This window comes from Uranotaenia lowii, chromosome 3 (genome assembly GCF_029784155.1).
Source record: "Uranotaenia lowii strain MFRU-FL chromosome 3, ASM2978415v1, whole genome shotgun sequence".
Classification (NCBI taxonomy): domain Eukaryota; kingdom Metazoa; phylum Arthropoda; class Insecta; order Diptera; family Culicidae; genus Uranotaenia; species Uranotaenia lowii.
In genome coordinates this window covers 233425762-233449219 of record NC_073693.1, presented here as the reverse complement: position 1 = coordinate 233449219, position 23458 = coordinate 233425762, and the positions used below count along the sequence as shown (strand labels likewise).

The following is a 23458-nucleotide window of genomic DNA, read 5'->3' as shown; positions in this document are numbered from 1 at the left end:
TACTATACCATGGCACAAGACCTATAAATGAAGTATTTTTTTATCGAAAAATTCATTAAAATCAAGAATACAAAAGGTGAAAAACTCCCATCTTCCAACATTTGTTATTTGTTATTGAATTCTTTCGGATATTTGAAGTTTTTTTTTCGAAATTTACATAAAATACTGAAAGCTTTACTTATCCCCCCCTACGGGTTTTTGGAAAATTTCGAATGGGGGGGGGGGGTGGTAAACAAAGGAGAAATTGGTATTTGTTCCAGTTTAATTTAGTTTATTTAATAACTTTGCATAACATTGTCAATATTCTTCTGGTTTCAAATTTCTTTGAAATATCGTCAAATTTCTTGAATCTCTTAGAATTGGAAAAAAACAAAAAAAAACTTATGTAACTTTTTCTCAGAAGTAAAAATTGCTCACAGCCATCTGGAATCTTTTTTCAATATCTTTGTAAAATTTACAGTACGACAAAACGTTCAACAGCAAATATTTCATTATTCTATTACGGAATTAAATTTAGATGAAGAATTAAAATTCTTCTAACTCATTGCACAATGATAAATGAATTTCAGAATTGATAAAATTATCACTTTAATTCCGAATCACTAATCAAAAGAATATAACAGGATAAAAAAACCAGAGTTTTCAAACCGTTTTAAATTCAAAGCAATTATTATTAAATACTTATTTCAATATCAGGTTTTTAAAAAAAATGCTAAATTTGGTTGTGTTAACCTTCGCTGAAATGAAGAAGCTCAGGAAAAATAGATTTATTATTGAATTTTTTTTTTAAATTATCAGCCATCCAACAACAAGTGTAAAATTTTCAATTATAAAATGACAGAGATTCCTTAATGAGCTTAAACGTCAATATTTTTTTAACAAAATACGAATATAATTTTTTATGACAATTTTCTAGCACGGAAAGATATATAGTTTCTTCGCTAATTTTGATTTTTTTTCAATTACCTGTGAATTAAATAGTTCAATGACATAAAATTGCCGAAGGGACTGTGTGCAGCATCCCCCCTCCCCTCTAACGCTTTCAAAATGAACGTTTTTTCACTTGATATAAAGTTCTATTTATTGGACGATTTTTATAAATTTGAAAAATAAAACCCCGCCTGATAGAATCACTAAACGAGCAACAAGTTTGTATGGAAATTTAACACCATTTGTATTTATAAGCGAAACTGCAAAATCTCCCTTTCTTTTCTCTAACATTTATGTATGCACATTAGACTGCACCAAATGACCCGACTTTTGAAAAAGTTATACACTGCAGGCTAAAATTGATCCTAGGCCTAGTACTAGATCTCATGCCAAATTTGGGCCAGATCGGATCACGGGAAGGGGTCGCTCAACGAGCCTGAAGTTTGTATGGGATTTTGAGACTTTTTGCTCGGAAGAAACATGAAAACCCAGTTTTTCATCAATAAGTTTGGACGCTGTAATAATATGCAATGAATACCACCGTAAAAGGTTTAGCCCATTTTTGAAGCTTAATAACTTTTTTTATCTTAATTCTTATCGAAATGCAGTCTTCGGGTGAAATATTTTTCATATTTTAAGCTTTTAGAAAAAATGTTTTTGAAAGAAATCGGCTGGCGGGAACCAAAGCTATTGATAAAAAACTGTTTTATTGGCATCACAAATCGTCCAGTCATGTTGCTAAGCCCCTGTGGTTATGCAATTTTTTTTTATTGTCAAGCATTTTTCCGCCCTTATTTCTTTCCGAACTATCAAGTGAATATCATCCAAACTCAAATATTAGAAAAAAATTAAAAATTGCAATCAAGTGCAACAACAATGGTTAAAATCGGTCATTATTTGACGAAACGGTATGCATTTCACATTGAGTGTCCTGGCCTCCTGGTCGGACATTTAGTCGCCTCAATAAAACAGTGATGAATGTCACCCTTAAAAAAGTTAGCTAATTTTTGAAGCTAAATTACTTTTTTATCTTAGCTTTAATTGAAATGCCAGCTTTTGATGAAATATTTGTCATAATTTAGGCTTCAAGAAAACCCGTTTTTGAAAGAAATCGGTCGAAGGAGACAAAAGTTATTGACGAAAAGCTGGATTTTCATGTTCCTCTCGAACAAAATGTCTCAAAATCCCATACAAACTTCAGGCTCGTTGAGCGACCCCTTCCCGTGGTCCGATCTGGCCCAAATTTGGCATGAGATCTTGTACTAGGCCCAGGATCAATTTTAGCCTGCAGCGTATAACATTTCACAGGTTTTAAATTTCCCATACAAATTTAGGGCAGTCTAATGCACATGCACCGATTGTTCTATCTTTCTTTTCTATCTTTCCCCTTCCGGTCACCCTTCAGAAAGCAGGAAGGGGTCTCGAATAATCATAGAAGAACTCCCCGAATTCATAGCCCCTTCCATGTCCATTTCGGTTCCATTTGCTCGACTTATTCCCGAGTTATGAAAAAAATTGTAAGGAAGCCACTCTCCCCACTACAAATAGGGAGGACCACTCTCAAAACATCGGAGAAGCAATTCTCGTACCCAAATATCCTCCGCTTCAAATTTGAATTGTTATGCATGGAAGATGAGACGGGTATCAAGTCTTCAAGGGAACATGTCTCAAACCCAAATACCCACACTTCCAGCGAAAGGGAGGGGTCTCAAACCATTATAGGAAACTTCCTCGACTTCAAAAGCCTCCACCTGCCAAGTTTCACGCAACTTGATTCAATAGTATCCAATTCTATGGGTAAAAGACGGAAACCGTTCCAATAAAAAAAATATCAAAAAAGACTCATTTTAATTTAATCTTGAAATTCTGAAACTAAGCTCATAATTGTTATTTTTTTTTTTTTTTTTTTTTGTAGCGGCCCACCACACTCCCCCACACCAAAAAGCTCATTAGAGCCCCCTGGTAATGGACGCTACTGTTCTCAGCATGTCTGGCAGCAACAAAAATTAATAAAAAACGCGGGCAAAATTTTACTCATGCTGAGAACTGAAATGTTTAAATTTAGTGCGAGGAAATGTAATGATAATACTAAATTAAATACTACATGGATCTCAATGGAAAACAGATTTCCTTTAAAGAGATCCACTATTTGATATTGATACTACTAAGCAAACATTTAATCAAATAAGACATTATAATTTAAATAATTAATAAAAAAAAAAAGAACACACAAAGAAACTAAATTGCTACAAAAATTAATTATAAAAGAAGAAAACTGGTCACTGATCGATCGGTTTTTAACGACTCAATTTTTCTTTTAATAGCTGTATTACTTTGATTTTGAACGTGGAACGGTTGTTGATGGTTTTTATTTCATTAGGCAAGGCATTGTACTTAGTTGGACCAATAAATGATATTCTTTTTTGACCTAAGGATGTCACGGATCGGCTTCGTTGTAAAAAATCTGACTGGCGAGTGTTATGAGTACGCAATCCCGTTGTAAAATGGATGTTTTGATTACTGAAACTTGTGTGTAAATTGTCGTAGACATATATTACAGTTTGTAAATCGCAAAGATCTTTTAATGGAAGAATGTTATGGGCTCTTAAGGTGTAGAGCTGTTGGGTAGGAAAGAGCAACGGTAGTCTATAAATATTTTTTAAGCATCTATTCTGGAGAGTTTGAAGTTTTTGTAAATTTGACAAGGAAGCTCTTCCCCATATCATAATAAGATAGTTAATATGAGAGTGAATAAACGCAAAGTAAAATTTCAATAAAACATGTTGAGGCACAAAATTTCTCAATTTCCATAGGATACCACAAAGAGGAGAAACTTTTTTCTCTAGATATTCTGTGTGACGACTCCAACAAAGAGTTTCATCTAGGTAGATTCCTAAATATTTAAAGCATTTTACCCTCTCAATAACATTTCCATTTATCGTTGGGTCAATATTCGGAGGTAATCTTTTATGTGAAGAATGAAATAACATGTATTTGGTTTTCGTATAGTTGAGTTTTTCTATTTTTACATTCAAATTTTTCGAAGTGAATTCCAAATTTGAACGCTTGACTTTGTTAAAATGATGGATAGGATGACAAACTGAAAATGGCATTGCAGTTTAGCATTTTCGATAGATTCATCCCTTAGTTCCGAGATTTGTAACAGATAGTTTTCAACACTGTCCGACTCACTGCCACTAAGGTTACGTTTCCGGTTTCGAATATATATGGCAAATTTAAGGCGGAGAGAGCCTGATGCTATCGTATTGACCAGACTGTCTCATGCTGAGCTGTGCGATTGTGACGTAAATATGATCAGCATTTGCTGCCGGTATCACTCTACTACCAGTGGCTATATTTCCCTTGATGATACGTTGTTGGTGCTGAAAATGGAGAAAAAAAAACACGCACCATATATTGACACACATTGATGCCGACGACGGAATGAAGCTGAATGGAAGCGAAACGAGTGGACACGAAAAAAAAAGTCCAATGATGATGTTTAACATTGACGATTTGGGAAGGCCAACCTAAGTATATCTTGGCTTGGGTGTTTCAATTTCGCTCTCACCATGATTGAAGTTCAAAGACAAAGTCCGACTTCAATGCTGGTTCTGTTTCGTTGAAGGTGGTTGTTTTGAATTCATAGAAGACTTCCCAACTTTTACCAACCAGAAATTGGTGAATGAATCGAACTTAGTTTTATTTTATGAAGTTTCCGTTTTTAGTTCAATATTCTTCCGGTAATTTAAAAAAATTGATTACAGTTCTAGGTGAAAAAATAGCTAAACCAGGTTAATTACCCACCGGCCTATCGACTAGTGAACTTATCACTGCCTGATGCAGTTAATTCATTGAGCTTGAAAATGCAATCTAGTTTATGCGCAGGGCTGTGAAGGCAACTGCCAAGGAAGGACGATGTAATTTTCTTGAAAACGTTCACTCAAAATGTGTAAATGATTATTATCGTAATGAAACTGCACTAATAACTGCCAAAAATGCCATTTTCTGAATCTTGGGTTGGAAAGAAGATGAGTTGAGTCATACAAGTTGTAAGTTCCTTATCAAAACCAGTTAATTAGCCGATGTTTAGAAATTGTTACTTGTTCAGTTTTATCTTCTAACTGTCATAACATCCTGCATTTCTAATATTTTTGTTGATTGCTTTTCCTTCTACATATTCTTAGTTGAACCAGCGATTGTGTTGTTCTTTTTCCCATGCTGAAGATAAAAGTTTTGTTTGCTCAGCTTTATTTGTGCAACTTTGCTTGGATTTTCGCTCTTGGTGAGGAACAAAACAATTATTGAAACCTCGATCGCGATAAGTGTTCCAAGTTCTCTAAACATGCACACATAGCCATAAAGTTTCTGATCGAACTCATGACGACAAAAGACGCTTTTCTGTTAAATAAAACGAAACGCAAAAATTATTCATTATCGGGCAGCAGAATGTATTTTTGTTTTATTTTGTGTCTCAACTCAACTGTTTTATTTTGATGTTGCTGTTTGTTGTTGTTTGTTGTTTTTTTTGTTGAGCTGTCGGCAATGTTTTGGTTCCACCGATTGATGGGAACAGGTTTTTGTTTGGTAGTGGTGCTGCCTGGCTGCCCCAGAGAAGAGATGTTTTTCGTTGGGATTGTGAAATTCGCGAGAGAGAGCTTGCTGAATCCTCCATACACTATTTACTGAACAAACGCGAAAAAGATGGCCGGATTTTTGATTCGGTCTTCCGCCCACCACCGACATGGATCATAGACCTCACATTATGGGAGCATGTGGGGATTCCCACGGAATCCATGCGTAGCAGGGTGGCTATCCTCATAAAATTATCCTATTATTTTTGTTTGAGTTACAAAAACAATTTTCATTTTGTGCACAATAACACTGAAGAAATAATGGAAATGTCATGTTTCGCAAATCGGTAAAGCCTAGTCCACACTAGGCAACCTGAACTGCGATTTTTGTTATGAGACGAACTTTGTTGTCTGTTGTTGTTTTTGAAAACCTGAGACGGTCTCAGTGTCTCCCGAATAAAATGGGAGACGCTGAGACCGTCTCGAGACGAGCCGTCTCCTAGTGCGGACTAGGCCGAAGGCTTATTTCAAAACTGATTAATCGTACATTATTTGGAAGAATAATTTATGCAACAAATACAAGTAATTTGTTGTGAACAATTTATTCTATTTACATGGATTTCCTTCTCACGACATAACCTGAAGAACAATATTCCCCGATTCACTCTGTCCATGGCAACCGTTCTACAATTTCTCGGGCATCCCACATTCGCCAGATCACGCTTCACTTGGTTTAACCATCTCGCTCGTTGCGTGACGAGCAACGTCACGTTCCTACCGGATTTGCAACGAACACCTGTTTTGCAGGGCAGTCGTCTGGCATTCTTGCAACATGTCCTGCCCAACGTAAACGGCCAACCTTCGCCACCTGCTATATACAAAGTTCGCCGTAGAGTCGCACGAACTCGTGATTCTCCCATAGCCTCGATACTTTGTTCTCCAACACGCCGCCATTGATGGTTCTTAACACTGGTCGCTCGAATACTCCGAGTGTATGCAGGTCCTCCATGAGCAATATACATATCTCGTGCCCGAAGAGAACAACCGATCTAATGCACGCCATGTACAGTTTACCCTTCGTGCGAGGGCTAAGCCTTTTAGACCAAAGTTGCTTGTAGAGTTCATAGTGATCACGACTTCCGATGATCATTCGCCGCCGGATCTCAAGGCTGGTGTCATTGTCTGCGGTTACCAGCGAGCCGAGAAAGACAAAGTCTTCGACTATTTCCAGCTCGTGTCGTGACCTTGTTATTTCTAGACAAGCGGGCTCGGTCAGTCTCAGACTCGCAGACCAGCCTAAACTTTGTCTTGGACATATTAATCATCACAGTTCTGTTTGAACAAGTTGATAAAAAAAACTTGCATAAACATCCAACCCATGTTGCACAGAGAAAACTGCTCATCCAGGATTGAGACTCTCTATGTATTGTAGAGTATACATAGAGAGTATTTCCCGTACCGTGATTACCCGTATCCCTACAATATCCACTGCGAAGAAGTTCATTTCTCATCCGTCCAGCTTCATTCGTAGATCACGGCACAACTGATATAACCCGCCGATAGAGCTATCCTACCAGTCACGCGACTTATCCCCGAGATCCACTACGGAGAAGATGACGCCATATCTTTGGAGATTAACTTGTAGGATTGAACGCATCCTACTCGAAAGTCCCCTGAACGTGGGACTTGCGACGTGTGACACGCACGATCCCGACAGCGTAACGACGACTCTGACGATGTATCCTTCTCTGGACTACCTTCTTGCCAGCCGTGTCCAGGGGTTATATCGGGCGATATGCTGATGGGTCACATAGTGGCTTTCCGGGTTTTGGCGGGAGCACCAATCACTGCCGCTTCCACATATCTGAGAAGAGCCTCTCATTCACGTATTTATTGTTGCAGAGATGACCGAAACATTTAAGGGTTTTCACTGCCACGTTCGGGATGTCATCCAGTCCCGCAGCTTTATTCAATTGGAGGGACTTAGCAATGTTCCGCAGATCCTCTAGCGAGATCTGCTCCTCCTCATTCGTATCCAAGTTATATGGGACCCACGGCTACCTGATTTCTTCGTGCTGTGGGAACAGGTGATGGATGATACAGCGTCCTGGCAGAGTTGCCTAAAATGTGCCTTTTTGCTCGTCTGATTGACTTGAACTGCCTGCCCCTGAATCGCAGTAAATGCTCGGTCGTATCATTTTCTCGTAAGCGACACCTTCTTTATGCGGAGTATGCTCTCGGAGACGAAATCGCGAGTGGACCACATCAACGATCTGGGCTTTATTCTCGATCAACGGCTGGAGTTTAAAACTCACACAAACTACATCGTCGACAAAGCATCCAGAAACCTTGGATTCTTTTTTCGCATGGCCAAAGACTTCAAAGACGTGTATTGCCTGAACTGCTGTATAGGTCGTTCCATCCTCGAGTATGCTTCAGCTGTTTGGTGCCCTTTCTACCAGAATGGGACTGAACGAATCGAGGCTATCCGGCGTCGCTTCATGCGGTATCTGCGTCATCTTAACTGGCAAGACTCTTTCCGTTCACCAAGCTATGAGAATCGCTGCCGCCTCAAGCCTGCAGAAACGCTACGCGCGCTCTAGTTGTTGCTGATCTCTTGACGTCCAGAGTTGACTGTCCCGTTTTGCTGGAGGCCATTCCTCTCAGCGTGCGTCCCCGAGGATTGAGAAACCAGCTTATGCAGCTCTATGTTCCTTCTCGTCTTAACAACTATGGAGCGAACAGAGCCTTTAGCGGCATATTGAAAACGTTCAATCGCTTGTCTGAGCATTTCCACTTCGATGTTTCGAGGAACGTGTTCCGAAGAAATTTTTTTAACTGTTTCAAGAACTGTATAGACTAGGCTTGCCAGATACTTTCAGAAAAAAAGCGGGACATTTCACGAAGAAAAAGCGGGACATAGCCGAAAAAAGCGGGACATTTAAGAAAATCTTAAAAAACAGCTTAATTGTGTAGCCAAACTTAAAATTTTATCATCAGTTAAGTTGTTCATAGAAAGTACACTTTAGTTTCATAGGTGGCCTAAAGATTCTCATAAATAAATCATTCAGTGTTACTTGGGAAAGATGTATGTATTTAAAAGATTTTATGTTCATCACATAATTCAAAATGAGACTAAAGTTTATTTTTTTTTTCATTGTTAGTCAGTTAACTTTGTAAATTTTTACCAAGAAAAAAAAGCGGGACATTTTGAGGAAAAAGCGGGACAGCGGGATATTCAACAAAAAAGCGGGACATGTCCTGCTTTTGCGGGACCTGTGTTACTTTTTATCTTGTATTGTAATTACTATTAAGTTATTATAAGGATCTACATATGGTCCATTGATTTTATTCTAATAAACAACCGGGAGTTTCGCAAACGCTACCTGTGTTCCAGATGAGGGAGAACCTTCCGCATCCTGATCGGGATCTGGTCCGCTTCGATCTTACGCAGGTCCTTCAGAGCGTTTTTCACCTCGCTTTCTGTGGCAATCCTTCCAAGATTTCCATAGTCTTCACCGAGCATCTCTTGCAAAAAACGCTTTACTATGCGCCCTTGTTGATTGAGCCGCGTCTGAGCTCAAGGATCATCATACTCTCCTAGGCCCACTAGATTCCTTCAGATGCCTTTTCCTCTAGCGTCTCCCTCTTATCCCTGACCCGGTTGGATTTGGGTTTGGACTTGAGTTTTCGTAGGCTTTTTTTTTTCATTTTCGCTCAACTGTCTGCAATCCAGTTGGCGCTTTAGGAACTTGGCATCCCTCCCTATTTTCACCCGGATTCTGCCGGACCTTACGATCCTGGGCTCTTTTCTTCAGGGCTTCAGGTGTCGTCTCCTCTGGAGACTCTTTTTTTCTCTTGCCGTTTCCGGCAAAATTCGCTTCGCTATCGATCTGCACGAAGACGCTACACGTCTTCGGTGAGACAGGAGGTTCTTCACCGCTCGGTTCGCCGTGACTAAAAGTGACATCACGTTGGCGAGTTTTTCGCGGACCTCTTTGCGGATGTTAGACTGGCTCGCCATGCCTTGCAATGCAATCCGTTAAAAAGATTTACCACCTGGGTGATCAACTAATAAAATTTTCCGGATTTGCTTTGGTCCCCCTTTTTTGTATGAGAAGAACCACTGCGACCAACTTTTTGTGATATATTGTGGAACTATTTGGTCCCCCTTAGGTGATTATTGAAATCCTAAAGTCGATTTTTGGCCAAAAAAACCGAAACTTGGAGACACCCAAATCAAGTCCGATTGAGCTGGAATTTTGCACAGGTCACCCAAGCAACCAGAATCTCCTAGAAGTATGAAGATAATGCTAGTCAGTCTAAAATTTGAAATCTAAAATAGACTTTGAGGTTCATTAGAGTGGCTGAAGAGAATGCTATTGAGCCTGTCGAAGAACAGGTTAACAGATTGTTTTTTTTTATTTATTCATTCAGTTTGCAGCTAAGAAGTTTTTCAACTGTTGAAGCCAGCACACTGGTGAAACATTTTGTGTGCAAGTATTACTAACTAACTGTTTTTTTTGTATATAATCCAACTATTTAGCTCTTCAGTTATTATAATTCATATGGTACACAGCATCAGAGTTTATGAGTATATAGAAAGGGAATCAAAAAAAAGAACAGAAAATATTTTGAATTAACAATTGTTATCTGGAAAATCATGAACGTCACTAATTTTTAATGCATTTGAGTTTTCATCTTTTTTTTATGAAGACAGAACCATTCGTGAACCAAACAAACTTATAATTGTTTTTATTCCTGAATTTCCTCGCTATTCCCAGCAGCCGTTGATTCAAGCTCGTCAATCGGTGGGTAAAATAGATTCATTGGTCGATGTTCTGTCCTATATCGATGCAGCTGCACAACAGATTAATAAGTGGCTCTTTATGGAATATTGTTTCATTTGTGTTTAGCTCATAGTTCAACTCCTCAATATGCTGTTGAGCTTTATCTTGGTCATTCTTCAGTTCGGTTATTTCTCATTTCATTGAGGAAACCATCGATTTCTGATCATCAAGTGAAATTTTAACGTGCTCGAACTCATCCGAAATTAATTGTTGAGAGGACTTCACTTCTTCAATTTTATGCTGTAGCTTTTCAATTGACTTCTCAATATTTTGCGCGATGTTATCAATCCGTAAATTAGTTGATTAGCTGGCATTCATGATATCCTCTTTTATCATGCGATGCAATTCCAGAAGAGTAATCTCTGAACCACCCTGAGCTGCATCCAGCTCATGATGATCATCATGTCTTTTTGCTTGTCCGGCGAGAGCGTATTATCAGTGGAATTGTTTGTTTACAGCTTGTTTTTGTTGCGTTTTGTCATCCCGTAACGGAGAGATGCGATCCCGAAATAATGGCCAAAAACAATGGGAAGGAAATTCACCAATTATTCACAACAGAAAAAGGCTTCGAAACCAACGAATTTCAGTCCAATTGGTTGTATTTCAATCGTTCGGGGTAAGTCGGAAGTTTCTTTAAAGCCTTGCACAAATTTGAGCGACAAATGCGAGATAAAACACTTCGATTTACGATAGCGAAAGCCGCACGTAAAGAAAACGGTAGCGGTACGAGATTGCATTTATCAAGATATTGTTCTGATGAACAGATGGCAGATTGTTAGATTGCCAGTCTATCTAGGTTTATTTCATTGATTTTAATATTGAATATTATTAAGGCCAAATCAAATCAATCAACCATTAGCAGCCTCAAAAATCTGCACTTCTAAAGCAGCACAGCAGCAGCCTTAAAAATCTGTGCTTCCTAAGCCAATTCGTCTTTTTCACCGCAAGACCAAATCACAACAAACAAACAGCAGCAACAACCTTTAAAATCTGTGCTTCCTGAGCCAATCCGTCTTTATCCACCGGAATGCCAAATCACAACAAACAAACAACAGCAGCAGTCTTCAAAATCTGCGCTCTCTTGGCCAATCCGCCGAGAAGGCCAAATCATAACAAACATACAGCAGCTGCTGCCTTGCTAATCTCCGCTTCATAAGCCAATTCCATCTTTATCCACCGGAAGAACAAATCAAATCAATGAATCATTGTCGTGATTTTACGAATCTCAATACAGAGTTTCACTCAGACACGTCTGTCGCTCACAAGAATAGATCAATGCCTTGCGAGGTATTGCATGACTACTTTTCATGCAATACTTCGCGGGCACGAGCAAGTGGTGTCAATTGAATTTATTGTTTATCAAAGCCAAAATACATACCGAATCAAAACGAAGCTTTGTAGACCTCAGGGTTTGAGAAATTGAAAAATTACCCCAAATCGACTCAGTCTAGCCATATATGCTAAAAACGAGCGGGGTCTGTACAGATAATCCGCCATGAGTGCACGGATTCACCAAGGTATTCGTCATATTGCATTCTTAAGATGTGGAGTCCGGCAAATCTTCAATGCAAAACATCGCACTTTTTCAAAACTGGCTTTAAACAAATAAGATTTAAATAAAATAAAATTAAGAATTAACTTTGACAAAAGTAACTGCATTGAAAAATCATAATATACCAGAAATTATCTGTAACAGAAAAAAAAACTTCAAACATTTCGATTCCCAAGGCATTTGTATCCTATGTCAATTACTTAAAGCAATCCATATTCCGCAATGCCACAGCACTATCAAAGCTAGAAAAGTTTCGTAAGGCCATTAGTTTAGCGTCACCGTATTGAAACAGGTAGAAGGAACCCCGCGGCCTATTAAGTCTCACGTGCACGCACAAGCTACTGCCATAATTAACTTGATACACTTAAACCTGCTGTAAACTAGCACCATATTTGTAAAATATGCTACGCAGGCCTATCGATGTACTTTGATAATAAACGTCGTAGCGCAAAAACATGGTTCAGAGTTAATGTTAAAAATAGTCATAATTATCCACCCTAAGGAAATCATTATGGTTCCCAAATTCTCCAACAGCTGAGAGAAGCTTCTCCCTCGGAAAGTCTTATTATTATTATTATTATTATTATTTAGCTGGTTGGTTTGGTTCATGCCGATATATGTACGTACTTACGTTCCTGGTTGCAGAAGCTGGTTCTCTTGGTTTTGGTACCTACTAGGTACAAGATGAGCTGAAGAGAAGCACCTTCTGCCAAGTTGCCAAGTTGAGACTTGAGAAGACGGTTTTGGGTTTTTCAGTCTGAGAGGAGTCTGCACCACGGACGGACGAACGGCCAGAAACACTGAGTGCGCGAGCACCCTCAGCAGCAAAAGCAGAACCAGAACCAGGGCCAGGGCGCGGATGGTATAATTTTCGATTTCGGTTGCTTTTGCCACCTGCAGCAGATTGTGGACCCCCAATGGACGACACGGTTTTCGGTTTTTTGGTATCAATCCGCGCGCGAGAGATGCCAGAGTCAGTGTTGGTGCAGAATTTTGGCAGCCGAAAACGGTGAAGATTGAAGTGTAAACATCTTCGAGGAGCTTCGATTGGATTTTTCGGGGTTAATGGTTGATTGATAGCGCGGTGCAGGAAAGTTTTTTCAGGAAAGTGGTTTGTGCAAAGATGATGCGATGACCTTTGAGCGACCACTTGTCATGGCCACGGAATAATTTCTAGCGGTGAAGGACTGGGACTCGATTTTTCGAGGACAAATCTTTGTCGTCGAAGGTGAGTGAGTGGGTGAGATTTGTGATTCCAGTTTTCCTGCTGAAAGGTGCAATTAAATTCCCTAGAGCGAAAGGAAAAACATTCTTATGAGATTTAAAAATAGAACAAAACTACTGCAGCAGTAGGGCAGTAGGGGGATTATGCTTGATTGAAGCTGCTAAGCTGCCTGGTGGAGACTTAGCATCAGGACTTGCCAGAAGCATCAAACTGTGGATTATCCACTAATCCAACGGGAAAAAGAGTTCTCATCTAAGTATATCAACGGGAAACCAACTGGGCAAAAATCCAACAACAGCAGCAAAAAAAGCTGAAATCTTTATAGAAATCGATCCTGTAGGCCCTGTGATACTGCTGCTGCTGAATTGTGGTGTACTTTCACGTACAATATTCCGTGAGTCCAAAAATCGGTGAATGTATTTGGTCCCCCTGTGTTGTTCGTCGGAAGAGCCAGTCAGTTTTTTTGGGTGTATTTGTTCCGGGAAAAGTGCAAAACAAAACCCGCTAACCAAAGAGCGGAGTGTTTACTCTCGATCCGTCAAAACGGGGTTGGAAAAACTGACCCTTCTCCACTTCCCAATTTGCCGGTAACTTCTGCGTGTGTCAGGGATCACCATCAACCACGTGTTAGGAAGCCGGAGGAAAATCTAACCAGAGAGAAAGAGAGTGTTCTTGGGAAAACTCTCTCTCTTTTATTTGTCCTCTCCTTGGAGAGAAACTTTTCCCGAGTTTTTCCGAGATCCGCTCTATCTCGGAAAGGGGAGGTTCACCCAAGTCCAAAACCCGAAGCACGGAAGGACGGGGATCCTGAAAACATAAACATTTCTCCAACAAAAACATCCCTCTGCTGAGCAAGTGTGTGGTGAAGAATTTGTAGTCCTACATTGGTGTTTTTTGTGTTAGTGTTCGAATCGTACCATTTTCTCAAAGGCAGAGCTGCTGCTGATGTAGGCTTTATTCCGAGTGCAAGTGTACCGAGATATCGTTCGAGTGCTTTCGCTGTAGTTGGATATTTGTTGGAGTTACACTTTGCGTTGGATACGCTATCCGAAAAGGATATAATCGTCATCATGTGTCTGATTTAAAATAATTCGACTATGTAAGTACTTTAATAATTCTAAACATAAAAATTAACTTGTTAGCTAAAACCCTCTCAATTTGTTAAACAAAAAAAACTTTTCTTTCGAGACATACATTATGTAGGTAGATATTTACATATTTCCAATAGTGCACCGAGCCAGCTTTGTCGGCTGTTTTTTGCTGCAGACAGCCTGCAGTATGATTAAATCATCCGAATACGCCCTCCCTATGAGAGTTGAAAACTTAGTAAGGGGATTTGTACCTAGCAAGAAAAGTAAAGAAAAGAAAGGATTTTTGCTGATAGGTTGAGTTTCAGAAAAAATAGTACAAAAAAATGCAATAAATGGAAAGTTATTTGAAAAGTTTTAAAATGTTTATTATGTACAGACCCCGTTCGATTTTGGCAACACGCCCGTACATTTTGTGTTGCCAAAATCGAATGTTGCCAAAATCGAACGGTTTTTTCTCAACTTTTTTTTTCAGTTATTTTTACAAAATAATGTTATTATTATCAAACACGCTATTTTTGGTCAATTTTCGACCTTTTTCAGTCATTTTTTAATTTTTTTCATTATGTTCATTTTCCACTTTTCTTGTTGTGTTTATAATGTTTGTTTTCAATTGTCATATTTGCTGTTTTTGTCATTCTTCATCATTTTTTTGTTGTTTTTTGTCATTTTCAGTCTTATGCTTGAATTTGTTTTTCAACTTTTTGAATTTTTCATATTTTTGTCATTTTTGAGTACTTTATACATTTTTTAAAAAACTTTTGATTTTATTGTTGCATTTTATCACCATTTCAGAATATAAAAACGTATTTATGGTGTTTGTCTTAATTAAATTGGTCCTGTTATAACGAAAACAAAAAGGTAAAGGTAACCGTTCAATTTTGGCACATGTGCCAAAATCGGATGTTGCCAAAATCGAATGTTGCCAAAAACGAACGGGGTCTGTACATGTTTCGACTAATTAAATAAGTTTCTAGCAATTTCAAACGGCCGATAATTCTCAATATTTTGACTAATTTTTGGTCCGAGACAATAATGGAAATTGAGCATGGAATTTACGCCGAAATTAAAATTTGTCATATGTGTCAACTTGATTCTTTAAGTTACACATAACCTTTGAATAATTTTCTTGAGTTATTTTCTTCTTTTGTAGTTTAAAAATTCTGCATTCTGCAAATAATTCCGCAAATTAAAGAAAATTTGCCCCTTATAATTTCTGGCTTAAACGAAGAGGTTTCCTAAAGTCCTAATATTAGAGAATTTCGTTCATTCGCAATATATGCTTAAACACAAGAACCGGCGTATTCTTTTAACTGTGATGTAAAAACTATGTTCTACCAGATATTTACTTTAACCGATATACCATAATTAATAAGAAAACGGGAAACACGAATGGGCTATGAGACTTTTTTTTCCAAATTGCCCAGATTTTTTCATCTTCAACACCTTGCATCCCTGAATGGAAGTATTACACTCAGGGGGGTGGCAATCTGGTTCTTCTTGCAAACAAGAATCTTTTTCTTTTTTTTCTATCCATCGGGAGAAACGTTTATGGTGTTTTCCTCTCAAAGCAGTACAGAATTGAAAAAGTCAAAATTTCAACCAATGAGGAACCAGAATGATTGTTGTGTTAGTGTGCTATCATTCATAATTCTCTAGGATTTGATATCTAGTCCGGTTCCTTGACAGCAAAATGTCAGGTTTGTTATGGGCCCAAAAATCGTGGGCCGGTAATTTTGATGGTTGTCAAAATCAATGAAAAAGGATAAGGATGTCACCCGCCTGATTACACTGTGATTTTTTTTCGGAGCTTTAATCAGAGATGCCAGGTGTCCTGATTTTTCAGGATTTGTCTGATTTTCATAGACCTTTTTGAAAAACTTTAGAATTGTCCTGATTTTTGACAAATGTTATTTTAGATGTCCTGAATTGTCCCGATTTTCAAAAAATAAAATCTCAATAAGGATCGCATTTGTACTTAAGTTATGAGAACATCGAACAAATCTGCAATTAAATAGATGAATTTAACCGACGGGAATCTTAGCTTCAACTGATATTTAGATGATGTTTTTCGATATGAACTGCAGTACAGCCAAGAAGATGCTCACTTTTGTTGCATGTATTATGTATCTATATCACCCGTTTATGCTTTGTTTATGCAATCTAGGAATGTCTTGGTTCCTCTGTTCGACAATCACAAAAAAGGTTGATCAGGGATACCGTCCGTATAAGTTTTCTTATTTTTATTCTTTAGTTTGCGTACAATGATTGAAAAAAATATTTAAGAATCAGATGTAATATCCAACTTTCATTAGCCACCACAAAAATCTTTAATGGCACCGATTCATTCAGCATAGATCATTTGATGTAAGACTCAAACAATAGTAACCGATTGAATTATGTTTTTTTTAATGTAATTGTTTAATATTTTATAGTCAATCTTTGACAAAAGAGAATTTTTCGTTATAACACCAATTTTAACGTTTTAGGCATTTTTAAGTGTTTTTGCATCAAAATTTAAAAAAAAAAAACGATTTTTTTTTGTCCTCCTCCTTTTGTTGACCTTTGAGAGTGAAAAATTCGAAACTTTGAGCGCTTGGAAGCGTCACTACATCAAGTTCGATTGAGCTTAAATTTTGCACAGATTTGTTTGTTTTTTGGTCAATCCACAAAATGTATGTTGTTCAATAGTTGTTTACCTTTGGCAAGGGGAGGCTGTGCTGGAAAGTGACAGGAGTGTTTGCTTTTCCCAAATCCATTTTTTTTTTCGGAAAATGCTTCAGAGCCGGGCCCCGAAAATAGATCAAAGGAGTGACATCAAAAAAATAGATGGCCATCTGTTTCTCAAAGATTCGTGAGAGCAGCTAGTCCAGGGATAATCGAGTAATCTTGTCTTGGAAACCTCAAATCTTATTCAAAAAACTGGTGAGTCTGTTCCATTTTTTAATGGCTCGTGCAATATCGATCGTTATACTGATTTGTAAAAACTTCCCTTAAAACTGTTAAACCAGATCCGGACGGCACTTTTCGGTTGATTACAGAATCTGTAGCTGTTTCCAATCTTTGAGACCAGTGGTTTTCAAACTTTTTACACTCACCGCCCCCTTTTGCTAAATTTTTGAGCTTAACGCCCCCCATTAAAAACATCTTTGAAATACAAAACGCTAGCAGAATTTCTGAAAATCAAATACAATTTCATCTAATACGTTTTCATTTTTTTATTAACATCTATACAGCAAAAGAAATGTATTAAATTTTTCTAAATTAACATCTCAATTTCTGAATTTTGTTAAAAATGCTACCTTCAAATAAAATCTGTTACATATTGTTGAATTGAAACAACGACAATTCTCTCCAAAAAGTTAAAGTGGGTGTAAAATATGATAAGGTGCCAAAACATTTAGATATTTAGTTAGCTTTAGATGTGCAGTTTTTGAAACATCATTATAGAGTATATTGATATTATTTTTGGGATGAAATAGACACTAAAGAATATATTTAGAGGAATGAAAAAACATCAGAATGATTTGAAAAGGTTATCAACACTGAAATTGGTTTGAATTTCAATCTGTTCTCCACTCGTCCGAAAAAGTGCTTAACGAGCTAAAACCTTTCTTATTCAATTGATTATTGAGCTTGAATTCAACTTCAACAATAAGATTGTTAATCAATTTTTTCAGAGATTATTGAATATTACTTCTAAAACCCCGGCCGGTGTCTAGAAAGTGACTTAAGAAAACATTGAACTTTGAAACACAATCTACAAAAGAAGCTCTTTGCTAAAAAAGTCAGAATTTTGTCATTTTTTTAAATCTATGATCCAATCTGTGATGGCTTTTCACGCAGATTTTTAAGAAAGCATTTTTTCCAGTAAATTTGTTACAACATTACAGAAAAAGAAAATTTTCAAGTATTTTTAATCAAAACTTACGCTATAGAAATATAGATAATCTAGTCTTAAATCTGATAACAGTTTTGTGTTTAGTTATGCATTGTTATTTCATGGTTGTGCATTAGACATACACGTTGTCATTTCGATTCTACGTTTTTTTTAGAAATTTATGAAAATGTGAATTTTAATATCACCTCACCGTCCCTCTGAGTTTTTACAACGCCCCAAAATTTCAAATTTGAGGTCACCGCCCCCTTGGAAGCCCCTGGAAGGTAGGGACCACTTTGAAAATCACTGTTTTAGACTATCAGATTCAGATAGGTTCAAATTATTTTAGAAAGTTCTGTTTTTTTGACAAAACTCTTAAACAAAAACATAACATTTTAATATAGTAATTTTGAGTTCTGCGAAAAAAGTTATAGGACTTTTTTTATTTGTTTAATTTTTCTCATTTCAAACCAAATTTAATTTTTGATATAAATCTAATCGTTTTGCAGGTTTCAGCAAATTTGTGAATGAAATCAAGTTTTTCTTAACTTTCTGCAGTAGGGGAGAGTGAAGATACTTGATCCCTGAGGATACCTGATTCCTTCGCTATATTTCGAAACAGGAATGTCTTAAAAATTTTAAATGTTCTAGAAAAATGTGCCAAATATTACAAAACAAACATGCTGTTATCTCAACAAATTTTAAAATAAATATTTTCCGAGTTATTGAACTTTGTTTGAAAAATTTAACAAAATGTGATTTAAAGATCTTTTTATCACTTTAAAATGTTACTCACATGAAAAAAATATTTAATAAAAAACATATTTATTGCAAAATGCCAATCGTTACAGTATAATATAAACTTCATAATGCTATATTTTCAAAGCAACAGTAAACTCTCAATTTTTTAAAGAAGAAGTTTTCCAACTAGATTTCTGCCCAGGGTCAGGGCACCCTGAATTAAGGATCATGTTTCTTTTAGTAAAGGATCAAGTCTCCTGTAACTTAAAAATTATCACAAATTTTTTAGTCTCACGGAAATGCTTCTAGTTCATCTACGAGTTCATGTATCGTTCTTACTTTCAGAGCATATAAACATGAAATTACACGCTATCAGTAAATGCAAAAGACGGCGTATTGCTAAATTTTCCTAAAAAGATATGATAAAAATAAGAAAAGGGGTTCAAATAACTTTGTTCCTAATTATATTCCAATTTTTTTTTTAACTATTGAATTATACTTTTTTAAGATCATGCAGTATCAAAAATTATTCCTTAATTGAATGAAGTATAATAAACAAAATCAAAGTCAGATTTTTAAAACGTATGTTTGATAATTAATCAGTTATTCCTTAATTCCTCATCTTCTCCCCTTCCCAATGGGGAAACGGCTCTCGAGCTATACATTACAAATATTTAAAATATCTGAAATATGTTATATGCTCCTTTTGGCTCCATTTGTTTGATAAGAGTTTTCGAGTTATGTCAAATAAAATTTAAATTAAACCTGCCTCTTTCACCCCGACTTCGCCCTGAAACGGGAGTGTCTCAAATAATTTATATGCAAACACCCTATCATATAAAAGATGATCCCATTGCTTGATATGTTCCCGATTTATGTCAAAAAAAATTGGTAAGGGAACTCTACTGCCCTTTCCATCCCCCACTGCTGGAATGAAGTCGGGATCTCAAATAATCATACTAATTTTTTTTGTATCCAAAATCCCCCCCCCCCCCCTCATATCAAATTTAATCCCATTGGTTGATAAGTCTTAAGCTTTATAACAAAATTTATATAGAACCCCTTTCTTTCCTACCCTCTCCACACTGCAAGGCGTAGGATCTACTTATAGTAATCGTACAAACATATCTCGTACTCAAATACCATTCAATGCCATACTTGATTCCATTTGCTGGTTTCGTCAACATTGATTGAGAACTTATGCTAACAAAATTGTATTGGGTTAAATCCTCCCTTCTTCCTGTGTTCCTACTCACTGTAAGAAGGCTAGTGTCTCAAATTATCATATAACCATATCGAAATAATTTTCCCATGTCAAAAACTGTCCATTTGTTAGATAAATGCAGAAATGCAAAAAAAATGTATGGAAGCCCTTCTCCTCCTTTCTTGTATCGTCAATCCTACACAGTAAACGAAAATTACCGAGTTCGGTAATTTTTTTAACCGAAATCCTAACATGTGTAAATCGTTAAACTGTTCGGTAATTTTTTCGGTAAAAATGAAACGAACATCGGTAAATGAAGAATCGACTTACCGATGTTCGTTTATTTTTTACCGAAAAAATTACCGAACAGTTTAACGATTTACACATGTTAGGATTTCGGTAAAAAAAATTACCGAACTCGGTAATTTTCGTTTACTGTGTATGCTCCTACTGGAATGGTTTTAAATAATCATAGAAATATTTACATCCCATGCCAAATTTGGTTCTATTTGCATAGTAGGTTGGTGAGTCGAGTTATGCCAAAACATGTGAGAGAGTCCGATTTCCCCTTTCGATTTCTCCATATAAATAATGCAGGGGTAAGTACTTTATGTTCATAGAATTGTTTCTTGTGCTCAAATACCCTTTGATGCCAAACTTGGTTCATTTGCTGAATTAATTCTCAAGCTATGCAAAAAAATTGTAAGGTAGCCCGCTTTCTCCATATATATCTCCCCGCTGGAAGAAAGGAGGTGGCTCAATTTATCATTCGATCATTTCTCGTATTTAAATACCACTCCAAGCCAAATTTGGTTTCATTTGCTCGATAAGATTCCTCGTACCGAAATACACTCTCATGTCAATTTTGATTCCATTTGCATGATCAGTTCTCGAGCTATGAAGACTTATTTATTTTATGTAAGAGACCCCTTCTCCCCTTCCAGGAATAGAGAGGGTCCGAAACTATTATAGGAACCTTCCTCGGCCTCCAATCCAAGTTTCACGCAAATCGGTTCAGTGTTTTCGAGTCTATCGGGAACAGACAGACAGACAGACAGACAGAAATTTATTTTTAAATAAATAGATTTTTGGTATTGTTATGATTTTTAGATAAATTTGAATTTCAAACCAGACGCCCACTCCACCCCTCTCAATGAGCGTATTAGGGCCGAGCAAATCCGAGCATTTTTATCCAAAAACCTGGCATAATCCAGGTATTGGACTATACAATTTTCAATAAAAAAAAAACAGGCAATATCTGGGCAAATCTGACCGAAATTCAGGCATTTCTCATGAAACTTCAAAAGAAAAAGTGATAAATGAACACATGAAAAATTATTCTCTTTTGAGTCACATCGGCGGTGTTCAATTTAAATTTTATTTTTCCAAAAAAATGTGGCATGTGTATTTCGATAAAACAAGCCCCTAAAATCATACCTTGTGTAAAAAATGTAGTTTTGGTTTAGATTTTTACTAAACCCGGGTATTCTTCTTCGATACCAGGGCAACCGGGCCGGACCGGGCTTTTTCCTTTTTTTTCTTTAAACAAGCAGGCGTTCTTGAAAGCTTAATCATACCTATTACTTCCAACAAATTAGCAGTATTTGAACGATTCTTAACAACTATGTTTCTTTTAGTTTTATAAAGTTTTCCTTACTCTTTCGGATTTTTTTTTCATTGTACTCTTTTTAGCATTGCGGGGTATGGTAACCCTACCCTAACCTACACATTTAATTTTTTTTTTTTGTACGCAATTAAGCTTTAATTTTATGCCCTGTTGACTGGCAAAATATTTAGCAAACTTCACGACGAAATACTGGTGTGTGTTTTAATACTTGTTTGAAATTTGGTTTATATAAAAATAAACATGTAATCAACGGGGGCACCATGCAAAAATTTTCAACTTCAATGGCTTCTCAAAAACTTATGTTCACAATTAATCCTACCCCTTATTCATCATAAGTTTTAAGGATGATGGGACATAGAATTGGCATAGTAAGAAAAATTATTGGTTTCTTTAGTTATTTTTACAAGGCCAAATGTTATAACCTTTCAGTGAGTTTTTCCATCTTCTAGGAAATCAAAGTTTAACCACTTGAGTTTCAATTAATTTTGAAAATGTAAATTCTCAATTTAGTATCACAATATCGAATTCAGAAAAAGATTTTCACTTAAGAAAAGCATTTTCACAGCACTGGCAATTGAAATTATCACAAATTTAATACTGAACAAATTTTGAGAGACATAAATTGAAACGCTTAAACATTAAGTAATATTTAGAAGCATGATAAGAAATAGAGAATCGTTCGAGCAGTTCGAACGTTGCTGTGCTGTAAATACCTTCTGGAAAGCTTCATCCCCAATGAAGATTTTTTATTAAATTAAGGATTCTATAACATTATTCCCGAAAGTTTCACGACATCAGCTGTCGAGGAATTGATTCCAGACATTTCCAGATTAATTTTAAACCTGAGACTAGCGGTTTGAACCTCCATCCATTTTCTTGAGTAATTCTCTTTTAATTTTCAATGTTTATCTGTAACTACAGAACAAATGTCAATCATAAACCATCAACAATTGTTTATATCGAATTTTCTGGTTGGTGGATCTTTCAAGTTTCCATTTTATCGTATTCATGTTGAGGTCAGCTTATGTTGAGTCTAGTCGATCGACAGTTCAGTGTTGAGTCTGGTCCACTGATTTTTCCTGGCAATCGACTGTCTCTCAATTATTGCTATACCTACAATTCGCTGCAACAAATGAACACCACATTTATTTGCTCCCATAGAAAAAAGAGTGGAGCAACAGCGACAACAAAAAGGGCTTCAATCACAAAGAAATATGAACAACCTGTTACCGATGTGATGATTACTAGCTTTATGAATCATTAACGATACTTTACGTTCTGCGGAATCTCTCCTCCTATGGGTTGGGAGCTGAGCTGATGTGTACCTACTTCATAATGATGGAAACTAGTAGGTAAAAGGTAATAACAGTTAAACCTCAACCTCAAAGTACGGAAGAAGAGTCGCCGGACTTAAAGCAATTTCTTTATTCTATACCTCATTAGACTGAGTCGATTTGGGCTCATTTTAGAATTTTTCAAACCCGGGTGTCTAAAAAGCTTCGTTTTGGTTAAAAACTCATCCATGATTTTTTCAGAATTATTAAGTAATGTTTACATGAGTCAATTTGAACTTATTGGTTTGTATGAGAATATGGAATATTTTGTTCTGAAAAATCAACATCATTTTTGTTTCTTCCGTTGAATCTAGTCTGCTTATGGTTTTTGTGCCAATTTATAAATACTCAAAAGGAAATTTTCCGCTGAACAACTTTGTGCAAGTTAGTAACTTCGTATTTTTTACTGAAAAAATTTATGAACAGTAGAATAGGAGTATGTCTTTTGGCATT

The 23458-nt window shown here is 36.7% G+C and overlaps 1 protein-coding gene across 1 annotated transcript in view; it reads left to right on the top strand.

Annotated features, from left to right (window-relative positions):
* The first annotated feature begins 12661 nt into the window (after nt 1-12661).
* Nucleotides 12662-23458, top strand: part of LOC129754297 (ATP-binding cassette sub-family G member 1-like) — a 109164-nt gene continuing 98367 nt past the window's right edge. The window contains exon 1 of the mRNA XM_055750264.1: nt 12662-14230. The gene's annotated coding sequence lies outside the window, so the exon portion shown is untranslated. The remainder of the gene's footprint in view (nt 14231-23458) is intronic.